Source organism: Ursus arctos, unplaced genomic scaffold (assembly GCF_023065955.2).
Source record: "Ursus arctos isolate Adak ecotype North America unplaced genomic scaffold, UrsArc2.0 scaffold_5, whole genome shotgun sequence".
Taxonomy (NCBI): Eukaryota; Metazoa; Chordata; class Mammalia; order Carnivora; family Ursidae; genus Ursus; species Ursus arctos.
In genome coordinates this window covers 24,467,533-24,494,518 of record NW_026623067.1, presented here as the reverse complement: position 1 = coordinate 24,494,518, position 26,986 = coordinate 24,467,533, and the positions used below count along the sequence as shown (strand labels likewise).

Genomic DNA, 26,986 nt, shown 5'->3' with positions numbered 1-26,986 from the left:
CTCGGAATGCTTCCTGCAGGGACTCGTGCTTGGCCCTCACAGCGCTAGAATCCAGGTGAGTTTCTTTCCTTTCTCCATCTTGTTCAATCACTGTTAGAGGTTTGCTTTTGCCTGGAAGCACCAGCCATCGCTTGGAGTTCTTAGAACGAATGATCTGTTGGCTCGGGGCAGAGTCGTCTCCCTAAAGCTTTGTGACAGCAGAAGTCCACGGTACCATGACCCTCGTGCCCCAACCTTCTGTGGCTCTGACCCTTGTCTTAGCTCATTCTGGCGGCACTGGGGACAGGGCATTTGAGTGGCACTTGAGGGGGAAGCAGGAATTCCGTAAGTGGCGAGTGAGGGAAGGCTAGTTGAGGCTGAAGGAGTGTTCGAAACAGATAAGGCATGACATCACAGGACGTGTTACGTGACCAACAAAAGTAGAACGGTGTTGGCTGAGGAGAAGGAATGAGACTGAGAACAGTTTGTCTTGGGTCCTGCGGAGCCCACCAAGGGGTCTGGACTCGATTGAGGAGACATGTCATGGACGGGAAAGCGTGGCAATGCTCCGAGAGTCCTACAGTAAGAAGTGTGACATCACCTGTTGGTAACTCTCGGCAGTTTTATTTCCTGGCCAAAGACATGGAAAGCCAGGCCGTTTGTGTCTAGCTAGATTCAGAGCTGAGCTGAGTAAGGCTGATAAATCTCTCCGAGCCCTTGCCTGGGGGAGCCGTGCTAACAGCTGCGTATATATTAACACACAAGCAAACAGGATGAGACCGGCTAGGGCGAGTTGCAGGTGTCCGGCCGTTTTTCTCCCTTGCTTTCTAAGGTGTTGACACTGGCTATCCAGTGTGGGTGTGGGAATCTTTAGTGGTGACATATTAGCTCGGGAATGTGGGAGCTACAGACAGCCATGTGGATATGCAGAAACTCTTTAAATGAGGCTGGCTCCTTCTAGAACACTCTCCTCCCCCACCCCGCACCTCGGCTCGCCCACCTTGACATCTACTTACTAGGGGAATGATTTTGATCTTCCTGAGTGAGGTTTGTGACTTATTAAAGAAAACAACTCTTAGGTCCCTGTGGCACGCCTGGTTTTGAACGGGCAACCGAGACGTTCTCCATCAGATGGGGAGCGTTAACCTTCGTAAGTGGCAGAAAAGCTAGCTGTCCCTGTAGGCAACCGGCGTGAGCCTCTGTCCTTAGTTTAGCCGGTGGCTGCTTTGATTTCGGAGTGATCATAAAGAACTTGGTGAAGAAGCTCCCGCAGAACCGGCCCAAGCCCACCGAGGAGCTCCGCCCGCCTGGCTCTGGTTACAAGAGATTTTTCTGATCAGGTGAAAAGCCGTGCTGCCCAGCCTGGCTTCAGAGTCGAAGACAAAGACTTCACAAGGTGGAGGAACAGGAGAAGGTGGTGCGCGTCGCAGGTGCCTGTTGTCCTAAATGGAGTCATGTCAGGGTTTTTGTGGCTGAATTTCCCTTCGTTGTACGTGGGGAGGCGACGGGAAGAAACAAGTCCCCTTTCGACTTGGCCTGCAGATGCTCCTGCCTGAGCCAGTAATTAACAAGGGCGGGACGGCGCGAGGCCCCAGAAACGTGGCTTCTTCGCTCCCTGCAGTGACTGTGTCTTATTGATAACTTAGAGCTCCATCCAGCAAATGCCATCCCTGGAACAAAGCCTGTCACAGATCAGACTGAATCCATTAAAAAGCTTTGATTAACACGTCCCTGGGGTGTACTGGGGAAACTTTCTATGCCGAATGCCTGCCTATTGCCGCTCCTTCGGAATGGTCCTCCTGCAATACTCTCGTGTTTTAATCTAGTGCACAGTTTAAATTAAAACACGGCAATGACTTTGTGTGACCTAAATACGAGCCTCTTCTATTCAGGGTGGGATTTATCAACTGCTTGCCGATTAAGTGTTCAGAGAGGCAACAATTAACCTTCCTGTGTAGTGGCTAATAATAATGATACATATATTATATGTAGGTTGTGTCTATAATTGCCTGCTCGCTCTTTGCTTCCTAAACGGGGCCCGAGAAAGGGTCGTCGGTAATGTGCTTCATTTATGGATACAAAGCTTTGCGTTCGTCCTCAGTGGAAAACAAATGTGTTTGGGTTTGAGGAGCCCACAATCGCTCTCCCTGGTGCTTTTTTATTGGTCTCTGACATCGATGCCGTAATGAACTGCAGCCTTTTTGAAGCAAAGATAAAGCTCTCAGTGTTCAAACCGCGGAGTCGTTAGGGGCCGGGACCTGCCTGCTTCCACACAAATCTCCCCCCTTTCATCCTAGGGGGGAAATTCAGTCTTGGTCGACCCTGTCTGTATGATGTGTGTACGTGGGGGGGGGGGTGTTTCTTTATTGTTACCATACACCCTCCTAAAATCCAAGCGTTGAATGGTTACATTTCAAAACTGTCATGAAGTACATTATACAATAAAAAATGATTCTCTTCGATGCCGTAAAAAGACACCGTGGAAACTACCTGCAGAAGGAGGGTACCTACCCTATGGCTCTTCACAGTATTTTAACGTCACTGAGATTGGTGCAAGACAGAAAGGGCTTTTGTTGGCAAGCTTCTTAGACATCAAACTTCAAATGGAGGAGGATCGCCTATAGAATGTAGCAGCCCTGGTGGGGGGCTGTGCTGCCCACCTAACTGGATAAAGATGGGCTTGTGTCTTCCACTGCCTTAGCAATGGAGTCCGGCTATCCTTGTGAGGCTAACATCTTACCACTGAGGGTAAACTCATGGCGCCTCCATCTTTGATCATTGGATGGTAGTATATAGCTACGGAGGGGAATCTAGGGTGAAGGAAATTTTTGATCTTTTGTTTTAAAAGAGGAATTTCTGATTCCTTTGGCATATACAAAAGGCAGTGGCCTACTCTGGGAAGTAGGGAGCTCCTGGTTGTTAGAACAGGCTGGGTGATTTGCATCAGGTGAGAGTTGGGGATGAAATCATACATGTGCCCAACCAGGTCTGACCTTTAGAAAAGTGCCGATGAGCTAAATTAGGGCTCAACACATTTGAGATGTTCTTCTGGGGAATTGAAAATATTTTTCTTTTCTTCCTAGCCCACCAAAACCTCAGCAGAATATAAGCTCCGTGAAGATAGGTAACATGGCATTGTGTTCATGGCTATATCCCTAGCTTCTAGAACCATGTAAGCATCTAGTAAGCTCCCACCAAATAACTGTTGAATGAATGCATTGCTACTTTTTAATATGCTCATTTGCAATAACTTCCCCGTAAAGAACAGCTTATGATACATTATTCCCAGAAGAAGCAAACAATGCATGTTCTTTATTCTAGGCTTATCTCATTACGAGGTTGTTAGGCATCCTTGTCTCTTAAAGTGCTCATCTTATCTGGGCATCCTTGTTAATCTTGGACATCGGCTAGTAGATATTCATTCCAGAAGTAGTGAAATTGGTTTTGACCAAAGTAGACCTTTGGCACTTCAAGGGCATCCAGCAGTGAGCTCACCCACCCCCTGGGGGGCCCAGTATTTGTTACTTATTTTAGGTTCTGTTCCATACCTTCTATTAATAGATCATTTCTGATGGCCTAGAATAAATGTGATTCAGAGTATAGTAGAATGAGTAGGAGAGTGAGTCTGTCATTTCGAGCACGATCTTTCGGTCAGGTTGGTTTCTGACCTGGTTGTTTCTGACTGACGTCCTTCCCAGGGATCTGGAGTAGCATCTGCCCTCACAAGGAACAGCATCTGATGTGAGCCCAGCATGGGACTGGTTTGGAAGAACCCTCCTTGGAGAAGAATGGAAAGGTAGATGGAGGGCAATGTCCCATGAATTCACAAAACAGGACACCATCCTCAATGCCATAACTCGCTGAGAAGCTCTGAGAGTCCATCCTGTTTCGTACTTGGGTTTGAAAATTTACTTCTCCTTTCCATGCCTCCCTTGCATGTGGTCCTCTACTTCCACCACTTCCTAGACAAGGAAGTGATCCCAAGACATGCGACAAAAGTACTCTCTAAAAACAAAGGACATTCCCTAGTTTTCCTATAGGAAAAACTGGGGAAAACCCAAACGTTCCAAATTGGGGATATTAAAAGTATGTGATTTTCTAGTAATGTAATCATGTACCAGATGGTTACTGAAAAGGCAAATCATAAGAGAAATGTGTATGGGAAGAAGTACTAAGTGGAAAAAGTATAAAACCTAATGCAATAAGGAAATACAGGTTACATCTCTATATCCATATCCCTTGTCCAAACCCCAGATCCGTGTGTGTGTGTGTGTGTTTAAAGGAAGAAAGGGGCACTGATAACCCAAATGTAAATTTTCATGAAAGTGGGAAAGGTCCACAAACATTATTTCCTAGGACATTCTCAGATGTTCTCATGACAAGTTCTATGGGGTAGATGTTAGCATCTCTGAGATCTTCCCCATTGACCTTGAGAGAGGTCAAATAACCTATTCAGGGAGGTGGACACCAAGGGGAAATTCCATTGCAGATTGGTTTGAAGCCGAAATCAAGCTCTTTGCATTTCTACAAAGAAATTAGTGTTCCTTGGGTCATTCTTTTCTGCAAAGTGGCGTAAAATGGCAATTGCAAAAATGTGGTTTGAGAGATTGTTTCAGATATTAGTGGATCATGAGTTAACATTCACGTTACACTGATACACTTGAGGCAGATAAAAAGTGACGCTTATGAGTTTAATTTCCAATTGAGGGAGAAAAAGACGTTAGCGATATGGTACATAAAAATCTCTCGCAGGCAGTTTGACTTTTTTTCTCTTCTTCAGCATAAAACACAAGGAAACGAACTGTGCAGATGGACTTTGTGGTCGTCTTTGGGCTATAGGTCATTGGCTCATCTTTGGGTGGATTAATAGCAATAATTTAAATATTGCTGCTAACTTGATACTGCGAGGTGAGCAAGCGTGTGATCTTTGAATCCATTCTAATTATTAGATCTATCCGATTGAGAAACTTCAGGTGACACGTCCATATAGTCATAAATAGGAGTCCGCACCCACCCCTTCTCCATATCACTGCTCACGAGGAGAGTAAATGATGTTTCTAGTATGTTGACTTAAATTTTTTTCATCTTCGATCCTGAAAGTCCTTTCTTTACTGATGGGATGTATCTAGTCATTTCACACACTAATATGCATAAAATGATTTTATTGTCTAAGCTATGTATTAAGACAGTGGCACTGTTGGGTATATTCCCAGGAATCATGATTACTAATGTGTATTATATGACATTGGCATTGAGTGTAAGGCACATCCTGGGGGTAACACTATACTTGGTTTGGTAGACCATTTGGCCTGGAAGGGTGGATGGATGTACTTAGAAAAGCCTGAGCATTGAGGATCAGCTCTTGATTTGAGCCTGGCTCTGCTGCTGACCATTGGCATGATCCTGTGCAGATTACCCATTTTTTTCAGAATGCAATTTTTCTCAGTTATAAAATGGGGATAATATGTGCCTTCTGAGGATGGAAGTGTGTAGCATATATGTGAAGGATCCGAGATAATAAATTGCCCCGATCAGTTATAAGTAACACCAGTACCGCCTGGTGCAGTGGTTCTCGATGTGCGGTCCCCAGCCCAGCAGCTTCGGCACCGCATGCTAGAAAGGTAAATGCTTGGGCTCCAACGCAGACCTTCTGAATCAGAAACAGTGTGGGTAGAGGTCAGCAATTTCTGCTTGCGCAAGCCGTCCAGGTGATTCTGAAGCTTGCTGAGATTTGAGGACTCTTTGGCAGAGCAGGAAAGTGTGGAACCCTTATCTGGAAAATGGGGTAAAAAAATACATATATACACCTACCTTAGAGGGTAGTTGTGAAAAGCTTCTAACAGTGCTTGGCACTTGGTATACATCTGAGAGACAGAGATAACGTGCTGGAGAATATTTGAGTTGAAGGTTCGTAGGTGGGCAAAATACAGTTGCTGTTGGGTGTATGGGTTTTGGACTGAGACAACTGAGTTCACATCCCAGCTCTGCCACATGGAAGCCATTGGTCTAGGGAAAGTGTCCTTCCTTAGGTCTCTGTGTCGTTATCTGTAAAATGGTAATAGTAACAGAATCTGCCTCAAGTTAATGGGGATGGTGCACGCTAAGTAGGGGGCGTTTGATGTAAATGTTAGTTAAGAATTGTCTTCAAGTAGAAATCATCTAATTGAATGCCAAATCCTCACCAAAGGTTTTTATTTTTTTAAGATTCATTTGTTTGAGAGAGAGAGGGCACGTGCGGGAGTGAGCACACAAGCGCGTGCTCAAGCGCGTGCGTGAGTGGGTGAGTGGGGGAGGGGCAAAAGGAGAGGGACAGAGAATCTCAAGCGGACTCCCAGCTGAGCGTGGAGCCCGACCCGGGGCTCGATCTAGGACCCTGAGATCATGACCTCAGCCAAAACCAAGAGACACTGAACCAACTAAGCCACCCAGGTGCCCTGAGATTTTTATGTCTAAAACTTGTCACAGTACATCATCCCCTCATGGATTCCTGCTTAGTTCTGAAGTTTCAGTACATTTCTATAACTTTTTTTTTTTTTAAGCTTTAAGAGTACAAATTAGCCCATGACTTCCCACGAGATTAATCTGGGCATTTATGTTCCCTTTACAAAACAATGTCGGTGTGTCTGACAGCTCCTCCCACGGAGGTATGACCAGCAGCTGCCATTCTGTAGGAGAGGGTTACTCTGTCTGCCCATCTCTTGATGAAGGGTGACTCAGGGTAACACTAATTCGGTTATTTTCAGTGCAGTGCCTGCCCTACCGAGTTCTGTGCTCTCACATGACGCTTTGCTCCTCAAGACTGAGATCCTTTAGGTAGGCTGGAAAAGCTTTCACCAAAGGCTCTGATGTGCACACTTAACAAATCTGCTTTCATTAGTCTCCTGGACCTTCTTTCAGCAGGTGCAAAGCTTTCTGCCGGATACTCCTTCCCATTGTACGCGCCTGGCTCTAAGCCTTCTTTGTTTCCACCCAGATGCCGGCTTCTGGTTAACTATTCTTGCTTGTGCTTGTGCTTCTTCTTCTTCTTCTCCTTCCTCCTTCTCCTTCTTCCTTTCTTCTCCTCCCTCCTCCTCCTCCTTCCTTCTCCTCCTTCCTCCTCCTTCGCTCCCAACCATCTGGAGGAAAACTCATGGGGGATAAGGTCATTTTTGTACCATTGAATGTGGCCACAGAGGTAAAAAGAGTAGTCAAACCCAGGAAGGACCCTTCTGAGCTCTCCAAGGCACTTCGGGTTGGCAACGGGCTCCTTCTTGAGGAAGCTGAGTCCAATGGAGGTCGAGAGGTGTGTGCTTCAGCTGCAGAATGGGTTCAGAAATAGAGATCTGCCCAGTCATAATCTACACCGACACAAGAGAGAAGGCGTAGTGTTTTGAGGCACCCTTGGCCCAGCATCTGGGCTTTGCACGCGTGCATGCATAATTCAGCACCCAGCAGCTGTAGGCTGGTCCGGTGCAACAGGGCGGGCAGGATATGGGAATACACAGTAGGCTGCCTATCAGTGGAAGTTTTTTTAAATTCATGTGAAGCCTAAGATAAAAAGACATGAACAAAAATTAAACAGCATTCAGAATGTCAGTGAATAGCGATACGGGCCACCAGGAAAACAATGGAAACCGACTTGGTTTCCCCCCATTGTTCTGCGCTGCCCCCCCCACCCCCCCACCAAATAGATTAGAGCTGCAGTGCTGACTTTGTTTTAAAATACACACACTCTCGTGAGATCAAAGGGATCAATGCACATTTAAGCAACTTTCAAGGCATCACAGGAAGAGCAAAATGGTCTGTTTTCTTTTGAAAGACAAGAGAGAAAATCGCATGCAGGCATGGGGCATTGTGATATGCAGATGGTTAGCTTTCTGGAGAATTAAATATTCATGGCAGATAAAAATCTCTCCTATTTTGAATCTGTGTGAGGCGTTGGGCTCCGTGTCCTCTGTGTTCACGCGACAGACCCTGTTCCCTGTCCGCAGCACCGTGCAAGGCATATCGCGGTGTCATCGTCGGCCTGGTGGCTCAGGCCTTGCACCACGGGGCTGCCCGGTGGGAGCCAGTTATGTCCGTGGGAGAGCCTCCCCATCCCCGTCTTTATCTTTCCTTGGGTGCACAGTCTGTAGCCAAAGCCCTTCAGCTGTGTTGTGTTCAGCGGGGCCCCAAGCCTTCATTAAATCTGATGGCCGGGGCCACAGGGAATCTTCGCGATCCCTGACAGGTGGAGCGAGGTGTCTCGGCTACCTGGGCACGCAGAACAGTCGCCCTGCTTTCTCTTACCAGCCCCGGTGCAATGGTGGTCAGTGCCTGCTTATTTGTTGTTCTTATTGCCTGTGTTTGACGGGGAATCAAAGGAGTTTCTCGGAGACTTGTAATCTGACGATCTACAAGGGTAACAGCCGTGAGGGCTGAATATCCACCCCAGCTTTACCTTCTCCCACGCAGGAGCCCCCCCCCCCCCCCCCAGAAAACACCATGCAGTGAGGAGCTTTTGTTTAGGAAGAAGGGGGAGAAAGACGGATTTGCTCTTCTTAGGCTGCTGACAGGAAGAATTGGTTGGCCTAGATCAGCGAGGTGAATGAAAACCCCCCTGCTTACAGGAAGGCATTCGGAAGGGGGAGGGAATAAATACTCCTCTGAATGTCGACTTGATTTTGAATTTAGTTAATTTTCATCCAGTGAGGAACGTGACTCTCCCTGTTCCGTTGATCTGAGCCTGTGCCACTGTGAGGTCTTGGCTTCTCCACGTATTTTTCTCAATGACTTTAAGACCTTATACTGTATAAAGATGAGCATTTAGGGAGCAGCTAAGGCCGGAGGGCCCCGACATCGGCTGGCAGGCAGGTGACTGCACTGGCACTGCAAGGGAGTCATTCAACCATTCCTGTTTGATGCCTTGGTCCCTTGCTTTTGGGGATGGCTATTCCTGCTATTCTTAAGTAAATTTCATCGTGACTCCACTTCAGATTGAAAAACATCTTTTTTAGGATTTTATTTACTTATTTGCGAGAGAGAGAGAGCACAGAGGCAGAGGGAGAGGGAGAAGCAGACTCCACCCTGAGCAGGGAGCCCAACTCAGGGCTGGATCCCAGGATCCTGGCATCATGACCAGAGCCAAAGGCAGATGCTTCACCGACTGAGCCACCCAGGTGCCCCGAAAAACATTTGTTTTCTAGGCGTCTTAGATCCACGTTTGAAATGCAAGCATGAATGGGCTTGAATTTCTGGACTTCAGATAGAAATAGATAGGACCGTCAGAAATCAGATATAATCCCCTTTCTCTCTGGGAACTGTGTTTGGGTTCCAAGTAATGTTTCAATGTTGAGAGCCTCAGTTTAAAAAAAAAAAAAAAAAAAAAACAACTTCCGAAGCCCAGATTTAAGCAGGACCCCAAATTCTTCTTCTAGTGAGTTGGACAATGTAATAATATAGATGTTAGGAATTAAAGAGATAATGAGTAAGTCAGCCCCCCTGCCTCCACTGTTGCCATGCACTGCACGTGGGGCACCTCGGAACCTGTTGCCTTGGGGTCAAACCAAACATAGTACCAGCGGGATCACATCTCTGCGTGGGCAGGCTCCAATCTGAACGTGACATTTCTCACAAATGAGAGCATACCTCCGTTAATTCATCAGGCCACTGTCATTCTAGAAAAGGCTGTTCACTCATTCTTCTACAAGAGGAAATGGGGATTGTTTATACCTTGTTCAAAGCCCGGGTCTCTGGGGAGAGGAAGAAACCTTGCTTGTACTATAATCACACGGTCTACCTCACAAGTGTGAAAATAGCATAGCGCCATTAATTTTAGCAGCATTTAAGGAAAAACAAAACAAAACACCTCTCCCCTTTCTCCCCGCTGTCCTCCCTCCCAGCCCACACACACCCTTTTGACAGCTCAGCTCTCTGATTTTTCTGATCTTTCTTAGAAGGATGTTTCAAAAGAGATAAGCGTCAGGAATCAATGCACATCAGCTTAATTACCAAATACAGTTTGTTTTATTGTAAGCCATTTATCTCCCAATGGCCATATGACAAGTGTCTGGTCCTAGTGCTGAGGATTTGCTGACTTTCCTATAATGGCCCAGAAACGTTTGCTAGATAATTCAAACATCGCCAAACTGATGTTTCTATTCAGAATATCCTGAGCTGTAAGAAAAATTGCATCGAGATTTAGTTTACTGTGTAGACTGTACTTCAAGTATGTTAGTACCTGCCGTGCGTCTTCTTCCTATTGTTACGGCTCTATGTAATCTATTGATGCTTATGGCAGAAGCTCTGAAAAGCTGGGATTCTTCTCAGACCATTTTCGTAAAAGCATTTTCAACATATGTCTAACTTTTTAAAGTGCAAAGTAATACACCTTTGTTGTAAAGCAGTGAAAAAAAATACAAAATACAGACTAATGAAATGTAAATCTAGACCTGCATACACATCCAGATACTGTAGGGTCGGACCCTAGCACACGTGAGCCTCTGGGGGCTCGGGGCGTCAGGAACAGGGGCTCTAGGGACCCTGTGGAAGGCTGGAGGTCTGCATAAGTATCAGACAGTCCTTTCACCTGAGATGGAACTCTAGGGCCATCCTTGCGTTGGTTGGTTGGTTTTTGCTATTTGCATCTGCCATATCACACATTCTCCTTCTTTTTAGATCCTAAATATGCATAGGATCTGTGATCTCTGAGCTTCTGTCAGTTAGCTAGCTTCTGGTCAGGGAACCCTCACGTCCATGCCTCGGTAAGTGACCAATAAACACAAATTGGATGTTGTTGCCCAGGAGAAAGTGGAGCCCGACGGAGACCCACTTGACCTATTCTGGGCAGGTGTCTCGGTCCCTATGCCTTCCTCTCCCTTCTGCTAGAAGGAAGGAGACCAAAGGGAAACCAGGACGTTTCCATTGGTTACCTTTGGGTTGGAAACATGGCACTCTTGCCTGAACTACAGGCTTACATTAACCTGAATTTTTTAATGTTCTAGAAGGTATGTGTGTTTTAAGACTCTATCCGACTAGAATGTCACTGTGTTTGTCCACTTGACTCAAGAGAACTGCCATTGGAAACTAACAAAAAGTGTATTTCTTCAGTAGCTAAACTTCTTGCCTTTTTATTTGTATTTATTTTTACGTTAAGAAAAAAATTGAAGTATAATTATTGAAGTCTGATTCACATACAGTGTTAGTTTCAGGTGTACAATATAGTGATTAAACATTTCTGTACATGACTCAGTGCTCATCACGACAACCGTACCCTAATCTGCTTTATTTATTTCTCCCATCCACCTGCCTCTCCTCCGGGAACCACCCGTTTGTTCTCTGTACTTCACAGTCTCATTATTTGTGTCTTTTTTCTTCACGTTGTTTCTTAAATTCTGCATATGAATGAAATCATATGGTATTTGTTCTTCTCTGTTTGGCTTGTTTCACTTAGCATGATACCCTCGTGTTATTGCAAATGGCAAGATCTTATTCTCAGGACTGAATGTTATTCCATTGTATATGTTTACCGCCTACTCTTTATCCGTTTATCTGTGGGTGGACACTTGGGTGGCTTCCTTGTCTTGGCTGTTGTACATAATGCTGCTATAAACATAGGGGTGCATCGATCTTCTTGATTTAGTGTTTTTGGTTTTGGGAGGGTAAATACCCAATAGTGGAATTACTGGATCGTACGGTAATTCTATTTTTAACTTTTTGAGGAAACTCTAAACTGTTCGTTACAGTAACTATACCATTTGCATACTGATCAACAGTGCACGAGGGTTGTTTTTCCCTCACATCCTTGCCAATACTTATTAGTTCTTGTCTTTTTCATTCTAGCCACTTCTGATTGGTGTAAGGCGATATCTCATTGTGGTTTCTATTTGCATTTCCGTGAGTGATGCTGAGTGATGTTTAGCATCTTTTCATGTGTCTGTTGGCCATCTGGATGTCTTTGGAAAAATATTTATGTGTTCTGCCCAGTTTTAAATTATTTGTTTTTCTGGTGTTATGTCAGTTCTTTACATACTTTGGATATGAATCTCTTGCCAGATTATTTGCAAATATCTTCTCCCATTTGGTACGTTGTCTTTTTGTTTTGTTGATTGTTTCCTTCACTGTGCAGAAGCCTTGATTTTGAGATAGTCCCAATAGTTTATTTTTGCTTTTGGTTCCCTTGGCTCAGGAGACCTATCTAGAAAAATGTTGCTATGGCTGATGTCAGGAAATTACTGCCTGTGCTCTCTTCTAGGATTTTTACAGTTTCAGGTCTCAGATTTAGGTCTTTAGATCATTTTGGCTTTATTTTTGTGTATGGTATAAGAAACTGGTTCAGTTTCATTCTTTTGCATGTAGCTGTTTAGTTTTTCCGACACTATTTGTTGAAGAGACTGTCTTCCCATTGTATATTCTTGCCTCTTTTGTCATAGATGTATTGGCCATAAAAGTGTGGGTTTATTTCTGGATAACCCACTGTTTTCTCTTTCATTGATCTATGTGTTTTTGGGCCAGGACCATAGTGTTTTGATGACTATAGCTTTGTGGTATAGCTTGAAATCTGGGACTGTGATACCTCCAGCTTTGTTCTTCTTTCTCAAGGCTGTTTGGGTTTTTGGGGTCTTTTTTCATTCCATACCCATTTTAGTATTACCTTCTTGGCTTTTTTTAACCTCTTCTAAAATGAATTTTGAGAAATATATGTTAAATATCCAGGTTTTGTGTTAAATATTACATGTAAAGAAGGCCGTAGAAACTAGATCCTTTATGTATATCTGAATTTTTTTACTTAAACTTAAATCCAGAGAATCCTGGACTGTAACAGATAAAAAGGGCCTAGACATAATCTATTCTAATGGCCTGATTTTACAAACAAACGTGCTACAGGTAAGAGGATAAACTCAGGAGCTGGGTTTACCTTCTGGCATAAAATTGCTGTGACACCCTGGGCAGATGACTTAACCTCCCTGTGTCTGTTTCCTCTTCGGTAAAATGGGAGTAAAAAAGGGTATTGGCTTCATAGGTTTTTGTGGAGGATTAAGCAGGTTAATAGGAAGTGCTCAGTAATATTTGTTATTACTGTTGTAGTTTTGTGCATTTCCTGGCAAATGAACAAAGACTAAAATCCGGGTCAGTACCTGGATAAAACCGAGGGCCGTGGCCAGCACTAAAATCCAACTCCTATCCAAGGTTCTGGCTACCCCTCTCTCATTTTCCCACTCTACTCCATTTTTTTAGCATTTCTTGTAAGATTCTGTTAAGTGTGGCTGCAAAGCATTTTTCCACCCATGCTATGTACGCAGTGCCAAATGCATTTTTTCTGGCTGTGTTGAGCAGACTGTGTTTTCTGTTACTCTCTTCAGTTCGCTTGATGCCTGCACTACAGAGATGCCTTAGGCCAGTCAGACACTTGCAGGGAACAGTCACCCACCTTGATTCCCCAGAGGACCTCATTCAACACAGGTCGCCTTAACTTTGTAATTCTGAAAGATTACATCCAGGAAGATGGCTGAGAACCAGCCCTTCGCACAGGCCCGCAGGCTACGGGTCAGGCTCCCATGCAGGCTCCTTTCACCCAAGGCCCTGGGGACTGGTCTGTACATTCTGGTCAGCCCCTCGTGAGACCCCAGCCTTCAGTGACATTCGTCCATTGGTGAGATGCTGACTGGGACCAGGGCCTCCCGACCCAGTCTGAGTGCCTCTGTTACCAAGGTGAGACCAAATGCAGCTCAAGGTACAGGCCAGCTTGAGACCAGAATGAAGGGTACCAAATGTGAGATACTGGCCACCAGCCTCTGCTTCTTGTCATGCTTAGTCACCCCCTAAAACTTGGTGAACACCCTTGCTGGGTTGTCCGGGATAATCGGATTTATGCTTGTTGTTCTGACACAGTTGTAAGTAGGATCTTCATTCACGCTCAGAAGTACCATCCCATCCTAGAGGCAGGACCATGCTCCCCCTCCCTGATCTTGGATCCTCTAGGGTTGATGTGTTTTAGCCCTTTCTTCATTGGCATTTCTTGTGCTCTGACTGTTCCCAGCTTATATATTAGCCGTCTTTTTCTCCTTGTTTCTCCTCTGTGCTCTCTGGCATTCACCCCCCCACCCCCCCACCCCCACCCCATGAAACTCCAAGCCTCTAGACAGTGTGTCTCAGCTTTCTGGCCATTGGCTTTTGTAAGGTGCTTGGGCTGGGAGCTGCTCACGTCTGCCCTCTGATGATTTTGGTCTTCTCCTCAGTGGATCTCAATAGTCTGCTCACCTGCATCCTTCCTGAAGTTGATGACAGAGAGTGGAGGGAGCTCGTTCATTCTTACAAATGAGGCTCATGGGGTCTGTGGCATGAAGAACGGGGCTCTGTCCAAAGAGGGGTCTGGCCTTTGCCCTCAGTTTCTGGTACGTAATCTGTATCATACCTGGTAGAAGTGTCTTTGTTTAGGGAAGGAACCAACCTCACCGGATCTCAGGGGCAGATAGAGGGCAGGGGCTGGCCCACCAGCAAGGCCAACCATGTGACTTTGGGTGGAGGCTTTGGGTCATGTGATAGCAGTTGGCCATCAACCTGGTGACTGCCATCAGTCGTGTGGACAGTCGGTCAATCAGGCTTACATCTTGGAGCCTCAGTGAAAATCCTGGACACCAAAGCTTGGGCGAGCCTTCCTGGATTTTCCTGGTTGGCATGACTCTGTGCTCATTGCCACCTGTCAATGTCGCAAGGGTAACATCTCCTGACCCCACAGAGAAGGGACAGCAGAAGCTTCAGGTTTGAGACCCCTGTCCCTTCCACTGACTGTGCTCTGTGCTTCCTCTTTCGGCGGATTTCGACCTGCCTCCTTGCCCCGTCATCAGGTGTAGCTGTGGGGATAGCAGCCCTCAGGGAGGCCTGTGGGTCCATCTCGTGGGTTATGCAACCTGAGGGTGTTTCAGAGGGTCTCCTGAACTTGGAATTGGTGTCAGTGGTACTGGGTAGAGACTCTATCCTCTAATGCTTTCTCTTTGGCCAACTTCAGATACGGTCCATCTTCATACCTTTCCATTTCCGTGGAAGATGGGGCAGATGCCAGCCCCTTTTCTCCCAGGAGGCTTCCAGCTCCTTTTCTAGGTGGAGTTGCCAGTGGAGGGGTGCTAACTCCTCCAGCATCAGTGCAATGCCTCCTTCCTTGGTCCACAGGGTCTGAGTCTAATTTCCCAAGACCAGCCCAACATGCCATTGACCTCGCTGCCCAGAGAGTGAAAACACTGAGCCACTCTCCTAATTGATGACAGAGTCCCTCTTCTCAGCCTTTAAGAAACACCTGGATAAGCCTGTACTAAGATGTTAGGGGAAGGGAGGAGATCCTGCGCGTCGGACAAGAGGACGAACTGTTTTCACTTCCGGGGAGAGAGGTGGGTGAGTGAAGAGGAGGGGGGCGGGAGAGAGGACCCCTTGGAAAGAGGAGAATGAGAGCAGCAGTCGGCGGAGAGCCTGCTGTGGGGTTCTCAGGGCCGCGTGAGTACACCGATGCCCTGGCTCCGCTGGGAGCCTATCACCTGCCCCATCCGCAACTCCCCCAGGGCCTTGCACCCCTCCCCACTTCAGAGGCTCACCTGAGTTTCTCAATTGGATAGACGCCGGGCAGAGCACACTGCGGTGCTGGGAAGCAGGTGCGCTGGAAGTAGCACGGGCCTCGAGAACAGTCTGTTGGCGGCCATTCGCAGAAGCCGTAGACATGGCTCGGGACTCCAGGTAAGCAGACTGGGCAGCATTAGGTACTTTGGGAACTGTGGCATGAATGCCATCTTGGTTACATATATACTTTCTCATTTTCTGAGCACCGTTACCTCCGTTTAACAGTGGAGGAGCCGGACACGCGAACTCATAGCTGGTCAAGAGTACGTTGATCTTGGCTCCTGCTTAACCGCCTCCAGTAGCTCCTTGGGACTGGACCATTCAGTTCCTGGCCTTTTGCAGCCCCACTCCCCATGCCCACCACGCCTTGGGATCTGACCGCACGAGCCCCCAGGGCCTGAATTCTCACCCTTCCCTGCTCCCGCCTACCGCACACTGGTGTGCAGAGAAGCTGGCTCCTGTTCACGCATGAGCCCCTCGTGCTTCCTCCCCATCCACTCCTTGCGTCTTTCTTGACCGTCCCTGCTCTACCCGCCCAGCCACGATCACTGTCTCCCTGACTGCAGTCGGTGCTCTGTGCATGTCCCTGTCTGAGCGGCTGGGGCCCTGTGCAGTGCTCCCTGGCTCTGACAGTCCCAGAGAGCATGCTCTTTTAAGGGGTTAAGTGTGCCGCGCGCAGGCTACGACTAATGATGGCTCAGGGCGGTAAGAGTAAGACAGGTTTTGATTTTTGCCTGGCTGAGCAGCTAGGAAGGTGGTAAGAGGAAGCTAGTTAGTGTTCACTCTCAGCGAACGGATGGTGAAGTTGTGGGGGGATGGGCAAATGTCGGGGATCGGGAGGCAGATCTCCGAGCCAAGTCCGCCTTCACTCATCCGCACGTGAGAACTTCATCAACAATTCCTTCTCATCACTCCCCCCAACTCACCTCTCCTTGCTTTATCATTCTGATTTCCGGCATTTTAAATCTGCTTGAATTCTTAGATTCCTTACTTACAGCGTTTTAGTGGGTGTGACAGACAGAATAGTCCCCGCCCCCGCAAACTGTGCGTGTCCTAAGCCCTGGGACCCGTGTATATATCGGGTTACATGCAGAGGGGATTTAGGGCTGCTAATCAGCTGACCTTAAATTGGAGATGATCCTGGATTTCCCTGGTGGGCCTGATATCACAGGGGTCCTTAAAAGCAGCAGGGGGAAGGCAGAATTGCTCAGAGTCCGAGGGAACTGCCACTAGGGAAGAAGACCCAGAGAGATGCGGTATTAGGTCATTGCAACAACTTGGTTTGCGGTCGTCTGCTGCAGCAGCCCTAGAAGCAGATACGGTGATGACTGCAAAAGATACCTGGAAAACTGATCAGACCCAGTGCTCAGGAGCCCGGGCTCTGAGGCTGCCCGAGATTAAATCTTGGCTCTTGAGATGTTGATTTCAGCCTCTCCTAGTGTTATTGTAAGATTTAAGTGAGTTACTATATCAGTGGGGCCAAAAATGGTGCCACTAAGTCCCTGATTTGCTGTTGCCGTTAACATTATTTTTCTATGTCGCTTGAGCCGGCGTCAGTTCAAATTTGCAAAAAAAAGTTGTACTTGGTAAACGTTTGCCTTGTGTATACATAGGCTACTGCGTTTCTATTTGTCTAACTTGAAGATCTGGATTCAGACTCTACCTTTACATAAAAGCCTTGGCATTGATACAAAGAGCTCTGTCTTTGAGCTGTGGGGAAATGCTCATACTAAGCGCATAGCTTTGCGGATACACAAGGGAAGCGGTGCGTTGAAATCAGCGGGAACATGGTATATCACACAATTAGCTGACTGCCAGGGAGTTAGACAGGCCTAGGTTTGTCCTCTCTTAGTTGCTGGAAGGTGGGGTTAGAATACTAGGTGAGGTAATGATATTCTTGAGCCATTTCATCAAGGTGTGGCAAGCAAAGAGTTTGTTTAGAAACCTGCGAGCTAGGGGTGGAGTCAGATTGGGGTTGTTGAGAAACCTCATTTGTCAAAAAATAAAAATAAAAAAGCAAGGCAGGTTTTTTGGGGGGTGTGATGCCTACTGGAGTTTTTCAGTATTTCTATCCACGGATATAAAAAATATTTGCATCTGTCGGTAGGATGGCTTTGTAATTTATTTGCAAGTTCGGATGACAGTTTCCAATGCAAATCAAAGTATTTGTACTTCCAAAGGACATTCACCTGCAGTCTGACGACGGCCTAGTAGAAGGCCTGAGGTTGGATGTGTATCTATACTTAAATGACCATCTTCTCCCCTCTTTGCCTCCTCTCCCTTCCTGGCAGCCTTTTTGCATTGTGGGTTAGAGGCTAATAGCTGACTGGATTCTACCAACACACACACACACACACACACAGAATGTAATTGTTTGAGCCATGAAATGAAATGCTTGGCTTTACTTATGGAGCAGCTTTAAGGTTAAAGTCAAACATTTGAAGATAACCTGATGTAATAGTTAGCTATTGCTGTGTAACAAATTAACCCCAAACTCACTGGCTTACAACAGTCACCATTATCCCACACAGCTTTTCTGTGCCAGGCATCTGGGAGTGGCCTAACTGGGGTGGTTCTGGCTCAGGGTCTGTCATGACCTTGCAGTCAGGATGGTGGCTGAGGTTACAGTCACTAAAGAGGAGACTCAGGCTGGAGGGACTGGAGCAAGGAGCCTCTTTCAGGAGTCATATGCATGCTGACTGTGGTCAGGGGTCCTTAGTCCCTCACTACATGGTCTTCTTCATTGGGCATGTCCAGTATTAATTGCCACTGTGGCTGGCTTCCCCCAGAGTGCAAGGTCACGGAGAAAGAGCAAGCACAAGAAGGTAGAATGCCTTTTATGTCTTGGCCTGGGAAGACATGCTGTCATTTCTGCAATATTCTCTTGGTTGCACGGTAGGCCCTGTCCAGAATGGAAGGAGACTCCACAAGAGCCTGAATATCAGGAAGTGAGAATCAGCGGGGCCATGTTGGAGGCTGTCTCCCACACTCCAGTAATTAACATCCAATTGTTATACATCTTTGGGGCCCCGACAGAAAGAAGTTTCTTGTCTTCTCTTTAATTTTGTGGGATTCAGTAAGGCCTGAGGGATTAGATGTCAGCTATGGAATTCCAGCCTTGGCTTTGCGGGAGGCCATCTTGCCTTCTTTACCACCCCTTCCCCCAACCTCAGGCAGGCTGGACTCGGGGGGCTTTGGGTCCTGGGCCACTCAGTTACCATGGGAAGAATGCAGCGGCTTCACTGGCACAGCCATCAGTGGCTTCTGGACAAGAATTGGACAGAACATCATAAAATGCATCCTGATGCCGCCAAAATGCCCCGTGTACGGCTGAGTTGTTGGTAGGGCTGAAATGAAGGGCTCATTTCTTCTGAATGGAAGGTATTTGTCTCTCCCTTTGGAAACAAATCCTTTTAATAAGGCTCTGGATTGGCTTCAGTTATTTATTCAGTGCTCTCTCAGCGGCAAGTTGATGATTAGATACATTCCATTTCCGTGACACACACATTTGAAAGGATTCATGCTTCTAATCATAAAAAGATAAAGTTTTTTTTCTTTCTTAACATCTGGAGGCTGATGAATAATTACTATAATTAAACAAGAGGCCATTGTATATTTGGGTATTTTTAAAGTTTCAAATGCCTCTCTGCGTGCAAGATTCACGTTGCACGCTCTTTGTTCTAAAGCATTCTACTGTGCAGCGCTCACAGTCTACTGAGGAGCCTTCGTGGCTGGCGTTAAAAGTAGGTCATTATTGCCTAATCTTCATCCCTCCATTATTCTGCTTCCCCAAAACACTTAATAAGCGAGCTCAGCGCTCCACTCGGGATTGTCCACCTGGCCTTCCCACACCTCGTAGCTCTGGAGAGGAAGGAGCTGGACTGAGCTTCGGGGGTGACCTAGTGATGTTGATAAGTAATGCCACCTCAGTGGTGGTCAACTCTACTAGGGGTAGATTTTAGTTAAATCACCTTTAGAGAGGCGATTGAAACAACCTGTAGTCAGCTTGGTAGTGAAAGAGTATCATCATCGATTGTCTAAGTACCTATTTCTTAACCAAATCATGTTAGTCTTGTCATCATCCCCTCTTCTGGCCACCCTTCCAGGTTTATTCCCCTCGATATTAGAACGTGTTCACCTCCGTGCAGAATCCTGGTGCTTTGCTAGGCAGGCTGACTTTGACCATGGGTCTATCCAAGAACTTGAATCTGCAGATGGACTTGGTATACCCAGGTTTGTGATAGAAGCCATGAAAATAAACCTAATTACCTAGAGCCCAAAGGGACTTTGGAACACCCTACATCTTCATTTCTTGTTGGGTTCACCATTTATTAAACTTTATGGATGTTAATCATTTTTTGGCAGGCAAGAAATTATAAAGATACCTGGCTGCTCTTATAAAGGAATTGCTTTATATTTTGCAATATTTCTTAAGTGCCTTGTGCATGGTAGGTGCTCAATAAATTCTTACCAGTTGATTGAGTGACTTGAATTCTGAATAGTTTCTTATTCAGTATTTATGTCTGGCCTATCGAAACCTGATTCCAGAAGCAAAAATAACGAGGAGGAGGATGGTGAGAAGTGAAGCTGGGCCCAATTAACATTGGTTGGATATTGGGAGGGTTATCGTTAGTGAAAATCCTTTATAAGTCTATACTAGTATTTAAATAAATATTTACTATTCTATAGAATATGATGTGGAGCTTGTTATAAGAGAATGAGTGTACCAACGTTTATTTGATTAACGAACATTTTGCCTTATGGCATCTCGGAGAATTTAGGGTGCAGTCACACCTAGGAATTATAGCTAATGGCTGTCTTCACCTCTACTCATTGACTTTGAAGGTGTTTTATGCAAGTCATAAGATAGACATTCACCATTAAAGGTGTTGGAATGAAATCTGCTTTAGTATTTTGTGATTTTGTGTTTTAAAAATAAGCCAGGTGAGGTTAATTAATATACGCTCTATTTCAACAAAAGAAATCTGTTAGGGATGCGTGGGTGGTCAGTGGGTTAAGCGTCTGACTCTTGATTACGGCTCAGGTTATGATGTCAGGGTTGTGAGATTGAGCCCTGTGACAGGCACTGCTCTGGGCATGGAGCCTGCTTAAGATTCTCTCTCTCCCTCTCTCTCCGCCCCCACCCCCCCCAAAAAAAAAGAAAAAAGAAAAAAAATCTGCTGGGATAAGCCTTTAGGTGGCTGTCGCAAAGATGAAAGCACTTCTAAGGCAGAAAGAAAACATATTTTCATATTAAGTGTATATATATATGTATATATATATATATTAAAACTGCATTATGCATATTAGATACACACAGAGCTACAGCTCATACATCATGTTGGAGAAATCATGAACATTATCCTTTGCGAGAAGTTACTGGTGCTGAGTGGCAGAATCTAAAGTAAGCGGATTCATTTATCCCCACCATGCATCAGATGACCAGCTCTCATAAAAACTACTATTAACCTAAAAAATTAGGGTCAGTAAAAGCCTAACTCTAATTCTCAAAACTCAACGAGCTGAACCGTTAGACCCAATGAGCTCATCATGATAGATTAAAGACCAAACATAAAGACATGATGAAATATGTGATTTTAATATGTTTGATCCTATCCGAGCAACCCCTTAATAACATGATTGTATCATGGAACATGTTTTCCCTTAAACCCAAGAAGGCAGTCTAAAAGAATTTAACCCATTCTTGCATCAGAGGTGTAATTCTGCCTTACTTGATTTAATTTGGTAAAGGTGGCTGAAATGATGCTATTCTGGTACCTCCCACGACAGCAGAGATGACAGGAGCCACTGCTGTGGCTGAATTCCTAATTTCTGCAAAGTACCCCTACCCCACCTGCCACTGGGGTAGTAATAATGTCAAGGGCGAAAGTCTAGGCTAGAGCTTCATCCTGCACATTGTCGAGATCACAGTAATTCATAATGCCTTTCCTAAGGTCCCAACTAAAAGCAAACAATGAGGGTTTAGAAGCAACCACAAAGCATGTTCTTTCAGACTGAGTAAATGTACTTTTAAAACAGGAAAAAAGTGCGTAGCTCTGTTTGTTACCACCAGTGGGCTCATCCATGCCTCACAAAATAGCTGACAAGGACAATTTCTAGCTCATAAGAATGAGATCTCCTGTTACCTCATGCAACACTCAACATAATTCTAGTTTTCATCCTTCCTTCCATTTCACAAACGAGGAATCAGGAGTGGATCATTTGAAATTCCCTACATTTTCCACTATGCTCCTGTTAGGGTCAATTCCGAAATTGTCAGAAACAAATAGAAAAGCGTGGTCTCATAGATTCCTGGCCTCGCACTAAGACAACATGCACTCTTCACAGGTGACGGTTTCTCAGACTGCCGTCTCTTATAGTAATAGCTCTTCTTTACCTGGAGCTGATGTGTTGTTTTTTTTGTTTTTTTTTTTTTAAAGGTTTTATTTATTTATTTGACATAGAGACAGGCAGCGAGAGAGGTAACACAAGCGGGGGGAGTGGGAGAGGAAGAAGCAGGCTCCCAGCAGAGCAGGGAGCCCAATGCGGGGCTCGATCCCAGAACGCCGGGATCACGCCCTGAGCCAAAGACAGACGCTTAATGACTGAGCCACCCAGGTGCCCCTAGAGCTGATGTTTTGATGGTCATTTTTTGACCTGGAGCTTAAATAAATAAATAAATAAATAAATAAATAAAATCTTAATATGTCTCCTCCAAGCCAATTGAGTGAGTTTGCTTTTTCCCAGTGGGAAAAGTGTATAGGGTAGAGCAAACCTCTCCAGACTGGGGGACAGGATGGGCACCCTCATTCGTGCCCAGGGCAGCTGAGACCAGTCCTGCCATGAAAGACCCTCTGAGATTAAATGGGATGGACGTGGAAGGGAGGAAACAATGGAATTAAAAATGGAATTAAAATCCTTTTTCTCTTTGGCTAACAACCAGTTCATACATTGAAAAAAAATGATTAATTATACTTTTTATCCATAAAGAATGGGATGTTTACTTAACATTCCATTACAGTGAATATCACCAAGAACAAAGCTCTCGGAAGGACTCAGATGTTTCTGAGGACGCATGGCATGAGAACACAGCTTTGCTGCCTGGTAGGTTTTGTGACCCGGCCCAGGTGGAGACTGCCATAGTCTGAACGTTTGTGTCTCCTAAAATTCATTGAGACATTCGAATGCCCTATGGGATGGTGTTTGAAAGTGCGGTCTTGGGAGGGGGTTGTTGAGACCGTGATGGTGGAGCTCTCATGAGCAGCCTTAGTGCCTTAGAAGAGAGACTCCAGAGACATCCCAAACCCCATCCACCATGTCAGAACACAGAGAGAAGATGCTGGTGATGACCCAGGAAGAGGGCCCTCGGCGCATGTGACCATTCTGGCACCTCAATCTTGGACTTCCTGGCCCTTAGAGCTGTGGGAGAGACATTTGTGGTGTTAATTAACCAGTGTGTGCTGTCGTGTTAGAGCAGCCCGAGTGAAGTAAGACAGGGACTGTGGACATCTTGGCTTGTTAATAATTTGGTCCTTTAAAAATCATACTCTTTAAAGACTTGAACATTTACTTTGAAGAGAGTCTGAGCTCTGGGTAGGGAAAAGGTGGAGGGGAGAGTCCCATTTCCTGTCACAAGTCAGTCAGCTCTACCAGCCTTGAATAATCCATTTAGCAGAACTGAGCCTACAGCTGCCTGGCCCATCCTTCTTGGCAGTTGGTGAGGGGTGTGGTAGGGAAATCTCAGCACCCCCTCCCCAAGCATTTCATCCAAACATAATACTTTCTCTATAAGAAGCGACGTGGTAAATACCAGTTTCTCCATCTTGTAACATTTCCATGACTCTTTGAGTCCCTCTCAGAGAAGAGTGCCCTAGGCAAGCCTGCCTGGTCTGCCCTTAATTCACCTCTGTTCCTGACAGTATGGTTTATAGGAAAGAGAATCTTGTCTATCAGGTGTTTCCTGTTTCCAGTACCAGAAAGTCATTACTTGATTGCATATGTATTTGCAAGCTTGCGGAAGAAGAATGATCAAAAGGTTTTTGACTACCTGGTTCTTCAATTAAGAAAGGAATGCTCTTCGGTTTTCTCTTTTCTTTTTAAAAATGCAGATCTCCACTGAAATATTTCCTTCAACTAGGCAAGCCCACTTTTATCTCCTTCCCTACCCTAGATAGGCATACCTACCCTATCTACATACGAAAATATATAAATAGGAGGGTTGACGAGAATTTTAGGGGAGGATTACTGTTTTAGGGAAGAGGACATCTTTAATTTCAAAATTCAGTCTAAGGAGATGGGTAAACCTCTGATCCACCTTCTGGATGTATGATTTCTAGCTAAATAGAAACCTCAATAGTATTTTAATGTTATTAACAACAACAGAAAAGACTCAGACATTTGTAATGAAGGAATTCTGCTTAAATTTATTTCCAGGGAACCTGTACCCATTTGTTTTAGTAATATTTAAATTTGTTCACCAGAGGGGTTCCTGGGTGGCTCTGTCAGCAGAGTCTACAAGTCTTAATCTCGGGGTCCTGAGTTTGAGCCCCACGTTGGGTGTAGAAATTACTTAAAAAAAAATGTTAAACAGAAATTCTTCCTACCTTTGTTTTATAGTAATAGTCAAACTGTTCTTTCTGGTGGCTGAAATCTCTTTTTAATTTCAATTATGAAGACATCCTATTTTACTTTTAAACAAAGAAATTTGGAAAAAGTATTAATAATTGTTGAATGTCGGTTGTGGCTACCTAAGTTTTAAAGTTAATCTCTGTACTTCTCTTGAGTATGTTAGACAGCTTTTGTAATAAGTTACATGATCCTGGGGAAAAAAAGTAGAATGTTTGATTTGACATTTAATTTTCTTTAGACATATCTTCAGGAAAAATCCTCTCAGATTAGAAAACCTTGAGTTCTACTTTGAATAAAAATAATTTTCGGGTGTGCTTTACGAGTTTTTGAAAAGTCCTTCTTGTCACATTTTTAACTAAGCCGCTAAAATGCTTCATAAGCTGATACGTTAATTTAGCACTATGTTAAGTTACAGTGGTACTTATCTCCACACTTTCTCTGACAGCATAGACCGTGAGCCCAGCAGCGCTCCATTCCTTTGTGATTTGCCCACTGCTGGGTTCTCGGCCGTGGGTTCTGAGCTGGCCAGGAAGTTGCTGGGCTAAGAACAGATGGGGAATGAGGGTAGGACAGGATCCGAGGTTGTCTGACCAGTTACCACACCCCTACATTGGAAACGTTGGTTGTCTACTCCGGACCAGCGGCTGTTATAGGTGAGGGATTACAGAGGTGAATAGACCCCAAAGTCCTCCATTTCAGGGAATTGATTTTTCTAGTAAACAATCAAAAACCAATGATCATCATCATCACTGTAAGAAAACAAAATTGAATCTTGTCACAATGACCAAGACGTGATGGAAGGGCTCTGTGTGTGTTTAACGAAAGTTGAATTTAGTTATTCATAAGGTGTCTCTTTGTTCTATTTTTAATAGAGGTATAGCTGATACACGGTGGTTCAGGTGTACAGTGCAGTGATTCAGCAACTCGATGTGTTATGCTCTGCTCACCGATGTGTTATGCTCTGCTCACCGCAACTGTAGATCCCATCTGTCACCAAGCAATGCTGTTACAATACCTTTGACAAGGATGTTTTTAATCTTCTTTGCATTTTATTGATGGTCTTTATTTACTTTTCCAAATGAAGTAACTAATCTTGTTAGTGAGCCAGAATGTAAAAATTCATCCCCTTTAAAATCCAGGTTCCAGGGACACCTGGGTGGCTCAGTCGGTTAAGCGTCTGCCTTTGGCTCAGGTGTGATCCTGGGGTCCTGGGATCAAGTCCTGCATCAGGCTCCCTGCTCAGCAGGGAGTCGCTTCTCCCTCTACCCACCCCTGCTTGTGCTCTCTGTCTTTCAAATAAATGGGTAAAATCTGAACAAACAAAAGCAAAAACAAACCAGGTCCACTTGTAGGGTGATGGTGGAAAAACAGGAAGAAGAGGGAAGTAGAGCGAATCTTCCCAGGGTGGTAATTTTGCATTCCTGTTACAAATAACTTTTTTTTAAAGCTCTGTTACATACATTTGCAGGTTACCGAAGTGAAATAGGATAGCCCAAGTGTCTATGGCAGTAAGCTTGGATATTACATAAATATACAATCGCTGATGAACAAAAACTAAAATATTTGATTGAACTGAAGTGTTTTCTGTAGTTCAAAAACAAAAATGAATGCGGGAATGGGAATCATAAAGGATGTTTAAGAAGCCTTCATCTTTGAAGAGCGGTTAAATTATGGTAACTACCCAAAATAAGAATTATTTTTTACCTTTTTGCTCTTGGATGAAAATCAGCTCCTGTAGCAGGAGTGCCCATAAGGAGCCTTGTTATTACAATCAGACCCGTGCACAGCAGGGGGGCAGCATTTCCCGAGACACGTCCCACCACCATGAGGGAGTTGAATGGAGAACAGTGTCTCCACTTCAGGTCATTGCTGCAATCGGCCTCGTTCTCATCAGGGCCTATTTGGAAAGGATTAACATCTTAATGTTTATAAATGGTCACCATGACTTTATGGTGGGCTCTGAGCCACGAGTTACTGAATTCGTTTCACTAGAAAATACTGTTGTGCCGCTCATCTCATGAGACCAGGGAGAGGGAACAGTGCTCATGTTGGCTCGAGATCCAACGTGGTGTGGGGAGGGTCTGTTACTGGCCACGCTGGGTCATCTGGTCATGGTGTTTCACAACCACTCACACAGGGGACAAATCAAGCTAGGAGCCCCCTCCTCTGAGGCCCACAGAAGGTTCTGTGGAAATCCATTAATCCTTTCCCAAGAAGGGCAAGTGGAGACAACAGCAAAGGGCAGTGTGGGATGGGAGAAATCTGATAAGCACCTCTCCTCTGTTTACATCTCTAGTGGCTTAGGAACGCCGAGTTTTTCTGAGGCTCAAACAAAGAAACCGAGAAACCGCAGTAGCTTTAGAGGCTGACTGTGAAAATGTGGGTTTCTCTGTAGTCACTTTAAAAGGTTCACATTGTTTAATGTGCAAACTCAATAGTCCTTGGAAGTTTTTAAAAACAAAATTCTCGTTACACCTGTGTCCCCAGTAGCCATCAGATAAAGGCTCTTCTTGCTTCTCGTACCATTTTAAAGAGGAAATGATCTCATCTGGGACTATAAATAAAACCTAAATAAACAGACCTAAACAGGCCCACTGAGACTTAAGTACATGTGTTCTGTGCATGCGGCCATAGTTAATTAGAAAAGAAAGAAGGGGACCAGGAGCCCAGCCCTGAGCCAAGTCAGGAAATCAGGGAAGGTTGTTTTCAGCATCTTGGTTTCTCTGTGGGCGCTTTTCCCTTCCTTCCTCACAATCCCGTCAGCGCCCTGCTTCTCCTGGCTCCCTGCCTCCCAGATAAACACGCACACGTTTCA

General features: G+C 45.2%; 1 protein-coding gene across 13 annotated transcripts in view; it reads left to right on the top strand.

The window, feature by feature from the left end:
- Positions 1-26,986, top strand: part of ZNF608 (zinc finger protein 608) — a 745,410-nt gene that overhangs the window by 272,709 nt on the left and 445,715 nt on the right. Inside the window, exon 12 of one of the 13 annotated variants that reach the window (XM_057306985.1) lies at positions 15,543-15,660. The exons of the other annotated variants lie outside the window; for them this stretch is intronic. The gene's annotated coding sequence lies outside the window, so the exon portion shown is untranslated. The remainder of the gene's footprint in view (positions 1-15,542; positions 15,661-26,986) is intronic. 13 annotated transcript variants of the gene reach the window in all.